This window comes from Hyla sarda, unplaced genomic scaffold (genome assembly GCF_029499605.1).
Source record: "Hyla sarda isolate aHylSar1 unplaced genomic scaffold, aHylSar1.hap1 scaffold_175, whole genome shotgun sequence".
Taxonomy (NCBI): domain Eukaryota; kingdom Metazoa; phylum Chordata; class Amphibia; order Anura; family Hylidae; genus Hyla; species Hyla sarda.
The window spans coordinates 140,018-154,808 of record NW_026608393.1 but is presented as its reverse complement, the minus strand read 5'-3'; the positions used below and the strand labels follow the sequence as shown (position 1 = coordinate 154,808).

General features: G+C 43.3%; 3 non-coding genes across 3 annotated transcripts; all 3 read right to left on the bottom strand.

Moving 5' to 3' along the window:
- Window positions 1-3,933: 3,933 nt before the first annotated feature.
- On the bottom strand, window positions 3,934-4,125 carry LOC130313164 (U2 spliceosomal RNA). The gene has a single exon (XR_008861172.1). It is a non-coding gene; the product is annotated as a U2 spliceosomal RNA (small nuclear RNA).
- A 6,874-nt stretch (window positions 4,126-10,999) lies between these two features.
- Window positions 11,000-11,190, bottom strand: LOC130313219 (U2 spliceosomal RNA). The gene has a single exon (XR_008861213.1). It is a non-coding gene; the product is annotated as a U2 spliceosomal RNA (small nuclear RNA).
- A 2,107-nt stretch (window positions 11,191-13,297) lies between these two features.
- LOC130313218 (U2 spliceosomal RNA) lies at window positions 13,298-13,488 on the bottom strand. The gene has a single exon (XR_008861212.1). It is a non-coding gene; the product is annotated as a U2 spliceosomal RNA (small nuclear RNA).
- Window positions 13,489-14,791: the final 1,303 nt, after the last annotated feature.

The following is a 14,791-nucleotide window of genomic DNA, read 5'->3' as shown; positions in this document are numbered from 1 at the left end:
CCTCCCACTCAAAAAGAAATATAATTTCTCAAACACCTCCCCTCTTTCCTTCCTCCCAGTTGGAGCATAAACATTAATTACTTTATATGTGAAACCCCTGAAAATAAAATGCACTAATAATACCCTACCCGGAACAATATGGACAACTTTTTTAACAACAAACTCATTACTTTTGAACAAAATCCCCACCCCCGAATTACGTTCCATTGAACCAGACCATACCGATTGCCCATAAGGCCAGGAGATATTTGGCTCCCCATCCAAGCAGCACTCCTGGAGACCTAGAACATCAAAAGAATATCTAGAAAGTAAATCAAAAATGGCGGATCTCCTTTCTAAAGATCTAATACTGCGGACATTTAGAGAACCAATTGTTAAACTCATTCAAACATTTGAAGGAAAAAAAGGAAATACAAAATCAAGCATTATCAAAAGGAGGCCTAGCCTTTCCCCGACCTCTACCCTTATTTTTTGCCTCCCCTTCCTTAAACTTAAGAGTCTTTGTCAATTTTTTGACTGAACATTCCTCCAAATAACCTGTGCCCAGGGAGGATAAAGAGGAGTCAGAATCAATCTGACATGACGACCCTCCACCTGCCTCCTCCCTTCCCGGGCTAGGAAAGTTCTCAATCCTTTGACTCTGAGGAGTCGGACAGTCATCCTCCGATTCTTCCACCGGCATCTTTCTCTTCAAGGATTCTTTGTCCACAGTCATCTCCTCTGGCGGATCAGAGGCCTCCGAAACAGATGCCCCCGAAACAGACTCCGCCTTCTCCCCCTCTGCCACCAAAGCATCCGGAACAGACCTAGAAATGGAAGGAAAAACAGGGGCAGACTCTGCTTCACTGGTCAGCACGCTAACCTCTGCATCGCCTGCCCTGGCAGCATTGGAGTCCTCAGGAACTGTCCCACCTCGAAGAGCCATTGCATATGATCGGGGTGCCCCGGACTGGTAAGTGGGGCAACTCCTAGCCAGGTGATCCGAAGAACCACAGAAATGACACTTGCGTTTCTCGGGACAGTCTGCAGTGCGGTGATCAGGCTTGTGGCAGTTCCTGCAAACCTGCCCGGTTGTACAGTTCTCTCTGGTATGACCAAAGCAAAAACAGTCCCGGCAAAAACTTGGCATCCCCGGGTAGTGCAGAAACCCCCTGTTGTTCCCTATCGCAAAGTTCTGCGGGGGGTGACAAAAACCTTCAGCACCACCCTCGGGGGCAGGCCTAAACTCCACCCAAAAACGTCTCATGCCTGTGAAAGTCCCCAGGATGTTATTTTTCCTCTCCGCACCAGAAACAGACACACAATACCTTCTTAGAAAGGTCTGGATCTCCTCATCCCGCACAAAAGGGTTGTACATATGCACTACCACTGGAACTTTCTTAGGCCGAGCCTCGCAGGAAATGAATCGGATCCCTTGTAGGTCAGGGTGAGAAGCATTCTCCTTACTCCGGTAGAGACAGGTACGGAGATCATCCAGGTTGTAGAAGGTCACGTCAAAGAATCCTTGGCTGGGAAAGACCTGGACACAGAAGATGGAAGCATGCGGCATCCTCAGCACTCCTTCCACGACCTTCTGCTGGACATGCAAAATCCCGTAGGCACTCCTCTTTTCCTCCTCGATAAACAGCCGTACTGTATTAGGAGCGTTCGGCGCATTAGCCATCATCTTCGGCAGACCCGTCCTCCGATGATCACCTTCCCGTTATCCTGGGACTAAGCCCTCTCCCCAATAGCAGCAGGTGGGTGAAGCCCAGGCAATAAACCTGGGCGATCCCACAAGGCCGAGGAGAGGGGTACCCGAATACCTTAGGGCAAGACACTTGATCTTAGCCAAAAGGCCGAGAAGCGATAACCGTGAAAGGGGCGGGCCCAACAAGGTCCCCTTCATGGGCACTATCACTGCTTGCTGTCAGGGAGGCTGCCAGACAATTTTCCATGCACACTCTGGGCTGGGGGGCAGTCAACCACCAGTACACACAGCAGAACCTAAACCCATACCATTATTGCTAAGCAGCAAGACAGGGGCCCATTGCACTCCCACGGGGCCTTTTTAAATGCAATCCATGACCCGGATTTGCCAGGAACCCTTCTTACTCCTCCTACTTGCATGTGACACTGGGCTTAGGATCTGCATAGGAAACACACACACAAGCACACACCTACCTTTGTTGCCTGCAGATGCCTCCTTGGCTGTCCCCAAACGGTATCAAACCAACACCCACGGGAAGCTGTAAGCATAGAGGACATGCCTGCACCCCATTGGACTTACCTGTGTGGGTTAAATCCGGGTTATTTGACAACCTATGGCGGTGATGGTTCTGCTCAGGCAGAGCAGTGCTGATGCTCCTCATAAAGCTGTCGCTGCTGTGAAGGTTCTAGGTGACATCACAAATCCCTTTGGTTACATACACAACAAAGCTGGGTTGTTGTTGTTTACACTCTGCAAGGCCTGTGGAAGTGAGTGACATCATAGCACTGTAGTTCTGAGGGTTCAAGATGGATGCAACAATCTCCTGTTGCTTCTATGAAGGCCGTAATAGACGACATCACCAAACAGCTCCATAGTCACATACACAGCAAAGGAGAGATGTTGTTTACACCTAGTGATGTCAGTGGTATTGAGTGACATCACAGCACAGTGCTAAGGCTCCTGGGCCTGGACACAGCAGCGGCTGCAATATCTCAACGGAGAATACGTTTATATCTATGTGTGTGTGTGCGCATATATATATATATATATATATATATATATATATATTTCTCCGCCGAAATCACTTTTAAACCCATTTCCACCTTTTTTTCCCTTCTCTTCCTCTTACTTTTTTTTCACGTTTTTTTACGTTTTTCTCCTTTTCGCCTCTTTTCTGGGCGTATTATTCTTCTTTTTCTTCTTTTTTTTCGTCTAATGCATACCCCATCAGTGCAGCAATGCTTATTCAATACCGCCAGCAGATGGAGACACTGAGGGATAATTTTCTAAGGATTTATACTGATTTTTCCTGTCTGAATTTGTCGCACAGAAAGTTGCAGGCCAAATATGTGTGACATTTCTGCGACTTTAGCTTCTAGAGCATTTTTACAACATTATACATAGGTGCTGAATACATAAAAAGCGACTGTTCAGCGACAGACAAGTCGCATCGGCTGAAAGTAGGCCAGAATGTCAGTCCATGTTGGAGCAGGTTTAGATACAGTCTAAAGCATAGATCTCAAAGTCTGTGCACAGAATTTAGCAAGGGCCTCGCACCTTCTGATGCATCAGGTAGGTGCACAATAGCATAGCCTAACCCTCTGTACTTTGGTCTATATTGATGCGGGACATAGACAGCCAGCTGATGACCAATCCATTAGTGCAATGGATGGCTGGAAGCATTTGTCTTTGCCTTTGCAATACCACAGAAGCAATGCATGGTCAATGTACAGCAATGACACACCTGTGTGAACAGCCAGGAGACCCCCCCCCCCCCCCCATGTTATGTTACATAGTTACATAGTTAGTACGGTCGAAAAAAGACATATGTCCATCACGTTCAACCAGGGAATTAAGGGGTAGGGGTGTGGCGCGATATTGGGGAAGGGATGAGATTTTATATTTCTTCATAAGCATTAATCTTATTTTGTCAATTAGGAACATTCAGCACCCACCCGCTATCAAGGCAGCTGCCTATCATGTCATGCCCTACCTGCACAGGTGTGCTGGCTACTCAAATGATCCAATTAAGGAGGCCATTTAGTCAGCAGCAGCAGAAGTCCTGTGCCTGGACGCTCCAACAGGGGCCAGACACAAGCAGAAGCAGAAGCAGCAGAAGCAGCAGCAGCACCACCTTTTGTTTTTTGGCTGCAGCAGCAGCAAGGCCCACAGGGCTGGCTAGCTGGCTAGCCAGCAAGCAGGTAGCAATGAAAGTAGGAATCTTTCTTTTTAACCCTGTAAGGGGGTGGTGCACTGTACCCGAAGATACTGCCATATCGGGTCAATGCATAGGGCGACGGAAGCAAGCTTCGAAATCGGCCCCCGTTCTCAAAAATCCATTTAATATATGGTCCCCAGATAGGGGACGTATCAGATATTAAACTGATAAGAACAGATTTTTTTTTTTTTTTTTACATTTTTATTGAAAAAACTCAAAAACTTAAATACATCACAAAAAATGTTTACAATACATCAAATACTGTTTTCCATAAATGTAAATTCCACATAGCTAATGCTTTTTTCTGCCCATATCTCTTTTTATCAATTAAATAGTACAAGTAAACTTCACTGTATATCATCTTCAAACATTCTTTTTCACAAATAAAATCTCTTTTGAAGACAAGGATATTACGAACTTTCCATAATACATTTTTTGTACAGTTGATAAAAATCCACAAAATTCTCTCTTTTTCTTTCGTAACTCCATCACTTTTGCCATATAAAACAACTTCATGATTTAAAACTTTTAGACCTGTTAGGAATTTCAATAAAGAACCAATTAGTCTAAAAACCTTTTGTGCAAAATAACAATTCCAGAAAAGGTGCAAAACAGTTTCATCTATATTGCAATTATCCCGGGGACAGACACATACAGCATTTAGACCTCTTCTATATTGGAAAAATCTTACCGGAAGACACTCATGGATAATCATCCATGCTAAATCCTTGTGCTCATTAAAAAGATATGGCTCGTTTACCTTTTTCCATATTTGTACACACCTATTATAAGAAAAATTAGAGACCATACATATTTCTTCTTGCAAATTTAACTGTACTTCTATCTTACGAGCATCCCTCAAGGTTAACAAGTCAAAGTCTTTAAGGTTATACATACGTATAATTTTTTCTAAGATGGCATAATGTTTAGGCGGAGTTAAAAGTTCAGGAGAAGATAATGATAAAAACACCCATTCTCTTTTTCTAAAAATATGTCCCGCAGAGTACTTTAAAAAACAGGACCATACACTTTTCATAAAAAGTCCCCTAAAACACCAACTAAAAAACCTTAAGTATAAAAATTTTCTAATACAGGGAACCTGTTTTCCTCCATTTTTTTGTGACTTATACATAGTATCTCTTTTTAATTTTTCTGCTTTAGAACTCCATAGAAACTCAAAGAGAATCCTCTGAAGTTGCCTAGACATAAGTTCATTAGGAGGATAAATCATATTTAAATAGAGCATAATGGGTATTAGCATAGCCTTAATCACCAAAATTTTACCTTCTAAGGATAATTTCCTAAGGGACCAAAAGTCTACCTTTTTCTTTACCTTTTCTTTTACCATTAGCCAACTTTCCTCACCATTGTTATTTTTATCAAAGATGACTCCAAGGATTTTTATTTTTTCTGACTGTAATTTTAGGTTTGGTATTTGCACGTTTTCCCATTTACCTATATAAAAACAGTCACATTTAGATAAATTAAGTTTAAAAGCAGAAGCTTTACAAAAGAAATCAGTAACATCAACAACTCTTTGTAAAGAGAAGGCACTTTCACAAAAAACATTAATATCATCCATATAGCCACACACTTTAAGGGTGGCACTATTACCTCCAGGAACTGGCACTCCTTTTATTATTTTATCATTCCTTATTAAGTTTAACAGAGGTTCTATTGCACATATAAACAGTATAGGAGACAGAGGGCAGCCTTGCTTTACCCCTGATGATAAATTAATAAAATCTGTAAGGAAACCATTTATTAAAATCCTGCTAAAAGAACCTTTATATAAGAGAGCAATTTGCTTAATAAATATGTTAGGAAAACCCATGCGTTGTAAAACCATCCATAAAAAACAATGTGATACTCTATCGAACGCTTTATGAAAATCTAGAGATAGAATGGCTAGATTTTGATTCCGCTCTTGCTGATACCATATGACGTCCCTAATAGCATTTAAAGGTTCAGCTACACTCCTTCCTGGGACACCACATACCTGATCCACATGGATGACCTTGTACAAAAACGGCTTCATTCTGTTAACAAAAATTTTTGACATAATCTTATAATCAACATTAAGAAGCGTAATTGGTCTCCAATTTTCTAAGCTGTTCCTATCCCCCTTTTTGGGGATCAGAGACACTATACCACTCCTCCAAGATAAAGGTAGAACATCAGAATTAAAAGCCTCCTTAAAAATATTAAGCAAATCATCTTTAAAAATTTCCCAAAAGGTTTTATAAAACTCTACAGGAAGTCCATCAGAACCTGGTGTTTTACCTGTGGATAAACTTTTAGCAGCAATTTCTAATTCTTGGCATCTTACTTCTGTGCAAAGTGCATCTTGGTCCTCCTTACTTAAACCACAATCTAAAGTGCTTAGGAGAAAATTAGCAGCAGATATATCAATGGGCTTCTCATTAAATAGATCTTGATAAAAAGATTTAGCTTTGGATAATATTCCTACATTAGTAGTTTCATCCTCAATGTTAATTATTAACTTTTTTGTTTCCATTACCTTTTTAAAAAAGAATCTTGTACACTTTTCATCCTTCTCTTTACATTCAACTTTGGAGTTAAAAATTATTTCTTTCCCTTTGTTAGTTATAGCCTTCTGAATATCACTTTTAACACTTAAAATCAGATCGTCTACATATACACCCAGCTCTTTGAGTTGATAATAGGTTTGTAGTTTTGTGTTAAGATCTCTATACCATTTCAATTTCTCTTTTGTTTTTTTAACACCCATCTTAATAAAATACTCTTTAAATTTTACCTTGCAGAATTCCCACCATGCTAAAAGAGAATTAAAATTAGTCCTTGAGTTCTGCAATTTTTTAAAAAGATAGATAAAATTACATTTAATTTCTTCATCTTCAAGCAAAGAGACATTCAGACGCCAGACTCCTTTGGCTCTGCAAACCCCATCAAACTTACATGTAGCAGATAAAATCTTATGATCTGAAAAAAAGGTAGAAGTCAATTGCATATTCCCATAAAATGCAAATCCAGAAGCAAAAATATAATCAATCCTTGACATATAAAGGCTATTCCCCCAGGTATACCCAGGGTCATTAGGGAAAGAGGTTCTCCACAAATCTTTTAAATTAAAATCAACTATAAAATCCTTTAGTTGTTTTTCAGTCTTATCTTTCCTTTGTTCAGATCCTCCAGCCCGCTCCTCTCCTGCCATTATACAATTAAAATCACCAGCGATGATAAGCGGGGATGAACCCGGTAAATAAAACTGAATTTTCTCTAATAAATCAGATCTTTCATCCTTATCTGGAGAGGCATATACATTTAAAAGTCTCATATTCATGTCATTATAAATAATATGAACGAGCAGGGCTCTACCGGGTACAATGTCTGTGAAGGAGGTAACTTTATACTCACTGCTCTTGAACAGTATGCCAACACCAGTCACTTTCCTCTCATTATCCCCTGACCACACAGACGGGCCAAGAGTCCATTCAGATCTCAAAGATGAATAATTGATATCATAATCAATGGCACATTCCTGTAAAAATAAAATGTCTGTAGGCAAAGAAGACAAGAAAGAAAATAAAGCAGCCCTCCTCTCTGGGCTCTTCAAACTCCTCACATTGAAGGAGGAGATATTAACACTTGGTAGCTCCTGGGTCATTCATTATCCTCAGACAAAGAACCCCAATCTGTAGGTGGTGACACAAATTCCTCAATATTAACAGGGTCGGATGCTGTTATAACCTTTTGGCAGACAATCTCCACGTTCCCCTCGTCCGCACTAACTCGACCACTCCTTTTGATGTTAAGGCCCTTTTCCTCTTTCCGGTCTCTGCTTTTCCTCTTTCGCCGTTCTTCTACATCCATCTCCTCTGTATCCCTTCTGGGCGGTCCAGGACCCTCAACTTCCATGAGAGGAGAACCCCTCACTTCTGTCTCAGGTCCCACGACCTTCCCCGGGGACACAATGCTTTTGGAGACATGAGCCACAGCAGGTATCACAGGAATTCCGGTAGCAGAAGACTCAGGCATCACTTTCAGGGTGTGGGTCTTAGGCACAGGCACAGCATCCATGGAGCTCTTCCTCATCGAGGGACCAGCCGACGTAGCCACAATATTGGCCCAGGAGCGTTGAGGACAATCCTTAAAAGCGTGTCCTTTCTGCTTACACACATTACACAGAATCTCATTTTGACAGTCAAAAGTGGTGTGGCCTTTTTGGCCACATCTTTTGCAAATAACCACTTCCTCTTTGCAAGATTCTTGTGTATGACCATATTCATGGCATTTCCTGCAATAATACGGCATCCCAGGGTAGAATAAATAGCCACGTTTACGCCCAATTAAAAAATTTGCAGGTGGGCGACACAGACCTCCAATTCCTCTCACATCTTCTCTGAACTTAACAGCAAACTTATGCTTTCCAGTCCAAAAGTCCATTGCATTCATTATTTTATGAGAGTATTTGACTTCCGCACAATATTGGTTTAAAAATAAGACAATGTCTCTTATATCCACGTATGGATCGTGCATAGTAACCACCAGTGGAACATCGCCATTAGAATATAGAGCAATGAAAACAAGTCCTTTCATATCCTCCTCATTGGCAAGCTCCCGAACTTTCTCAAACATATGGTCACATGCAGATGCGGAAGTCAAGGTAAGAATGAAAAGTCCTTTACCTGGGTCTTTTAGGCAAAACACATCTTCTCTCTGAATGTGCAATAAATCCAGCATAATTCTCTTGACAAAAAATTCCAAAGTCATCTTCTCCTTTTTCTCCTCATCCACTTCAATACGGAAGGTGTTCTTAATCCGAGTTTCAGTATGCGCAGCAAACCTAAGGGTCGCCATGGGGGATCGCCTTCCCGTTCTTTGTAAGTCCTCCTCCTATAGCAGCATGAGGCTTAAGACGGCTAAAAAACCGCCGATGCCTCAAGGCCGAAGGTTCGACGAACTCAGAGCCCCTTGACAAGATAAAAGATCTTAGCCAAAAGGCCGAGAAGCGATAACCGTGAAAGGGGCGGGCCCAACAAGGTCCCCTTCATGGGCACTATCACTGCTTGCTGTCAGGGAGGCTGCCAGACAATTTTCCATGCACACTCTGGGCTGGGGGGCAGTCAACCACCAGTACACACAGCAGAACCTAAACCCATACCATTATTGCTAAGCAGCAAGACAGGGGCCCATTGCACTCCCACGGGGCCTTTTTAAATGCAATCCATAACCCGGATTTGCCAGGAACCCTTCTTACTCCTCCTACTTGCATGTGACACTGGGCTTAGGATCTGCATAGGAAACACACACACAAGCACACACCTACCTTTGTTGCCTGCAGATGCCTCCTTGGCTGTCCCCAAACGGTATCAAACCAACACCCACGGGAAGCTGTAAGCATAGAGGACATGCCTGCACCCCATTGGACTTACCTGTGTGGGTTAAATCCGGGTTATTTGACAACCTATGGCGGTGATGGTTCTGCTCAGGCAGAGCAGTGCTGATGCTCCTCATAAAGCTGTCGCTGCTGTGAAGGTTCTAGGTGACATCACAAATCCCTTTGGTTACATACACAACAAAGCTGGGTTGTTGTTGTTTACACTCTGCAAGGCCTGTGGAAGTGAGTGACATCATAGCACTGTAGTTCTGAGGGTTCAAGATGGATGCAACAATCTCCTGTTGCTTCTATGAAGGCCGTAATAGACGACATCACCAAACAGCTCCATAGTCACATACACAGCAAAGGAGAGATGTTGTTTACACCTAGTGATGTCAGTGGTATTGAGTGACATCACAGCACAGTGCTAAGGCTCCTGGGCCTGGACACAGCAGTGGCTGCAATATCTCAACGGAGAATACGTTTATATCTATGTGTGTGTGTGCGCATATATATATATATATATATATATATATATATATATATATATTTCTCCGCCGAAATCACTTTTAAACCCATTTCCACCTTTTTTTCCCTTCTCTTCCTCTTACTTTTTTTTCACGTTTTTTTACGTTTTTCTCCTTTTCGCCTCTTTTCTGGGCGTATTATTCTTCTTTTTCTTCTTTTTTTTCGTCTAATGCATACCCCATCAGTGCAGCAATGCTTATTCAATACCGCCAGCAGATGGAGACACTGGGGGATAATTTTCTAAGGATTTATACTGATTTTTCCTGTCTGAATTTGTCGCACAGAAAGTTGCAGGCCAAATATGTGTGACATTTCTGCGACTTTAGCTTCTAGAGCATTTTTACAACATTATACATAGGTGCTGAATACATAAAAAGCGACTGTTCAGCGACAGACAAGTCGCATCGGCTGAAAGTAGGCCAGAATGTCAGTCCATGTTGGAGCAGGTTTAGATACAGTCTAAAGCATAGATCTCAAAGTCTGTGCACAGAATTTAGCAAGGGCCTCGCACCTTCTGATGCATCAGGTAGGTGCACAATAGCATAGCCTAACCCTCTGTACTTTGGTCTATATTGATGCGGGACATAGACAGCCAGCTGATGACCAATCCATTAGTGCAATGGATGGCTGGAAGCATTTGTCTTTGCCTTTGCAATACCACAGAAGCAATGCATGGTCAATGTACAGCAATGACACACCTGTGTGAACAGCCAGGAGACCCCCCCCCCCCGCCCCCCCATGTTATGTTACATAGTTACATAGTTAGTACGGTCGAAAAAAGACATATGTCCATCACGTTCAACCAGGGAATTAAGGGGTAGGGGTGTGGCGCGATATTGGGGAAGGGATGAGATTTTATATTTCTTCATAAGCATTAATCTTATTTTGTCAATTAGGAACATTCAGCACCCACCCGCTATCAAGGCAGCTGCCTATCATGTCATGCCCTACCTGCACAGGTGTGCTGGCTACTCAAATGATCCAATTAAGGAGGCCATTTAGTCAGCAGCAGCAGAAGTCCTGTGCCTGGACGCTCCAACAGGGGCCAGACACAAGCAGAAGCAGAAGCAGCAGAAGCAGCAGCAGCACCACCTTTTGTTTTTTGGCTGCAGCAGCAGCAAGGCCCACAGGGCTGGCTAGCTGGCTAGCCAGCAAGCAGGTAGCAATGAAAGTAGGAATCTTTCTTTTTAACCCTGTAAGGGGGTGGTGCACTGTACCCGAAGATACTGCCATATCGGGTCAATGCATAGGGCGACGGAAGCAAGCTTCGAAATCGGCCCCCGTTCTCAAAAATCCATTTAATATATGGTCCCCAGATAGGGGACGTATCAGATATTAAACTGATAAGAACAGATACTACACTTGATCTTAGCCAAAAGGCCGAGAAGCGATAACCGTGAAAGGGGCGGGCCCAACAAGGTCCCCTTCATGGGCACTATCACTGCTTGCTGTCAGGGAGGCTGCCAGACAATTTTCCATGCACACTCTGGGCTGGGGGGCAGTCAACCACCAGTACACACAGCAGAACCTAAACCCATACCATTATTGCTAAGCAGCAAGACAGGGGCCCATTGCACTCCCACGGGGCCTTTTTAAATGCAATCCATAACCAAATGCAATCCATAACCCGGATTTGCCAGGAACCCTTCTTACTCCTCCTACTTGCATGTGACACTGGGCTTAGGATCTGCATAGGAAACACACACACAAGCACACACCTACCTTTGTTGCCTGCAGATGCCTCCTTGGCTGTCCCCAAACGGTATCAAACCAACACCCACGGGAAGCTGTAAGCATAGAGGACATGCCTGCACCCCATTGGACTTACCTGTGTGGGTTAAATCCGGGTTATTTGACAACCTATGGCGGTGATGGTTCTGCTCAGGCAGAGCAGTGCTGATGCTCCTCATAAAGCTGTCGCTGCTGTGAAGGTTCTAGGTGACATCACAAATCCCTTTGGTTACATACACAACAAAGCTGGGTTGTTGTTGTTTACACTCTGCAAGGCCTGTGGAAGTGAGTGACATCATAGCACTGTAGTTCTGAGGGTTCAAGATGGATGCAACAATCTCCTGTTGCTTCTATGAAGGCCGTAATAGACGACATCACCAAACAGCTCCATAGTCACATACACAGCAAAGGAGAGATGTTGTTTACACCTAGTGATGTCAGTGGTATTGAGTGACATCACAGCACAGTGCTAAGGCTCCTGGGCCTGGACACAGCAGCGGCTGCAATATCTCAACGGAGAATACGTTTATATCTATGTGTGTGTGTGCGCATATATATATATATATATATATATATATATATATATATATATTTCTCCGCCGAAATCACTTTTAAACCCATTTCCACCTTTTTTTCCCTTCTCTTCCTCTTACTTTTTTTTCACGTTTTTTTACGTTTTTCTCCTTTTCGCCTCTTTTCTGGGCGTATTATTCTTCTTTTTCTTCTTTTTTTCGTCTAATGCATACCCCATCAGTGCAGCAATGCTTATTCAATACCGCCAGCAGATGGAGACACTGGGGGATAATTTTCTAAGGATTTATACTGATTTTTCCTGTCTGAATTTGTCGCACAGAAAGTTGCAGGCCAAATATGTGTGACATTTCTGCGACTTTAGCTTCTAGAGCATTTTTACAACATTATACATAGGTGCTGAATACATAAAAAGCGACTGTTCAGCGACAGACAAGTCGCATCGGCTGAAAGTAGGCCAGAATGTCAGTCCATGTTGGAGCAGGTTTAGATACAGTCTAAAGCATAGATCTCAAAGTCTGTGCACAGAATTTAGCAAGGGCCTCGCACCTTCTGATGCATCAGGTAGGTGCACAATAGCATAGCCTAACCCTCTGTACTTTGGTCTATATTGATGCGGGACATAGACAGCCAGCTGATGACCAATCCATTAGTGCAATGGATGGCTGGAAGCATTTGTCTTTGCCTTTGCAATACCACAGAAGCAATGCATGGTCAATGTACAGCAATGACACACCTGTGTGAACAGCCAGGAGACCCCCCCCCCCCCCCATGTTATGTTACATAGTTACATAGTTAGTACGGTCGAAAAAAGACATATGTCCATCACGTTCAACCAGGGAATTAAGGGGTAGGGGTGTGGCGCGATATTGGGGAAGGGATGAGATTTTATATTTCTTCATAAGCATTAATCTTATTTTGTCAATTAGGAACATTCAGCACCCACCCGCTATCAAGGCAGCTGCCTATCATGTCATGCCCTACCTGCACAGGTGTGCTGGCTACTCAAATGATCCAATTAAGGAGGCCATTTAGTCAGCAGCAGCAGAAGTCCTGTGCCTGGACGCTCCAACAGGGGCCAGACACAAGCAGAAGCAGAAGCAGCAGAAGCAGCAGCAGCACCACCTTTTGTTTTTTGGCTGCAGCAGCAGCAGCAAGGCCCACAGGGCTGGCTAGCTGGCTAGCCAGCAAGCAGGTAGCAATGAAAGTAGGAATCTTTCTTTTTAACCCTGTAAGGGGGTGGTGCACTGTACCCGAAGATACTGCCATATCGGGTCAATGCATAGGGCGACGGAAGCAAGCTTCGAAATCGGCCCCCGTTCTCAAAAATCCATTTAATATATGGTCCCCAGATAGGGGACGTATCAGATATTAAACTGATAAGAACAGATACTACACTTGATCTTAGCCAAAAGGCCGAGAAGCGATAACCGTGAAAGGGGCGGGCCCAACAAGGTCCCCTTCATGGGCACTATCACTGCTTGCTGTCAGGGAGGCTGCCAGACAATTTTCCATGCACACTCTGGGCTGGGGGGCAGTCAACCACCAGTACACACAGCAGAACCTAAACCCATACCATTATTGCTAAGCAGCAAGACAGGGGCCCATTGCACTCCCACGGGGCCTTTTTAAATGCAATCCATAACCCGGATTTGCCAGGAACCCTTCTTACTCCTCCTACTTGCATGTGACACTGGGCTTAGGATCTGCATAGGAAACACACACACAAGCACACACCTACCTTTGTTGCCTGCAGATGCCTCCTTGGCTGTCCCCAAACGGTATCAAACCAACACCCACGGAAGCTGTAAGCATAGAGGACATGCCTGCACCCCATTGGACTTACCTGTGTGGGTTAAATCCGGGTTATTTGACAACCTATGGCGGTGATGGTTCTGCTCAGGCAGAGCAGTGCTGATGCTCCTCATAAAGCTGTCGCTGCTGTGAAGGTTCTAGGTGACATCACAAATCCCTTTGGTTACATACACAACAAAGCTGGGTTGTTGTTGTTTACACTCTGCAAGGCCTGTGGAAGTGAGTGACATCATAGCACTGTAGTTCTGAGGGTTCAAGATGGATGCAACAATCTCCTGTTGCTTCTATGAAGGCCGTAATAGACGACATCACCAAACAGCTCCATAGTCACATACACAGCAAAGGAGAGATGTTGTTTACACCTAGTGATGTCAGTGGTATTGAGTGACATCACAGCACAGTGCTAAGGCTCCTGGGCCTGGACACAGCAGCGGCTGCAATATCTCAACGGAGAATACGTTTATATCTATGTGTGTGTGTGCGCATATATATATATATATATATATATATATATATATATATTTCTCCGCCGAAATCACTTTTAAACCCATTTCCACCTTTTTTTCCCTTCTCTTCCTCTTACTTTTTTTTCACGTTTTTTTACGTTTTTCTCCTTTTCGCCTCTTTTCTGGGCGTATTATTCTTCTTTTTCTTCTTTTTTTTCGTCTAATGCATACCCCATCAGTGCAGCAATGCTTATTCAATACCGCCAGCAGATGGAGACACTGGGGGATAATTTTCTAAGGATTTATACTGATTTTTCCTGTCTGAATTTGTCGCACAGAAAGTTGCAGGCCAAATATGTGTGACATTTCTGCGACTTTAGCTTCTAGAGCATTTTTACAACATTATACATAGGTGCTGAATACATAAAAAGCGACTGTTCAGCGACAGACAAGTCGCATCGGCTGAAAGT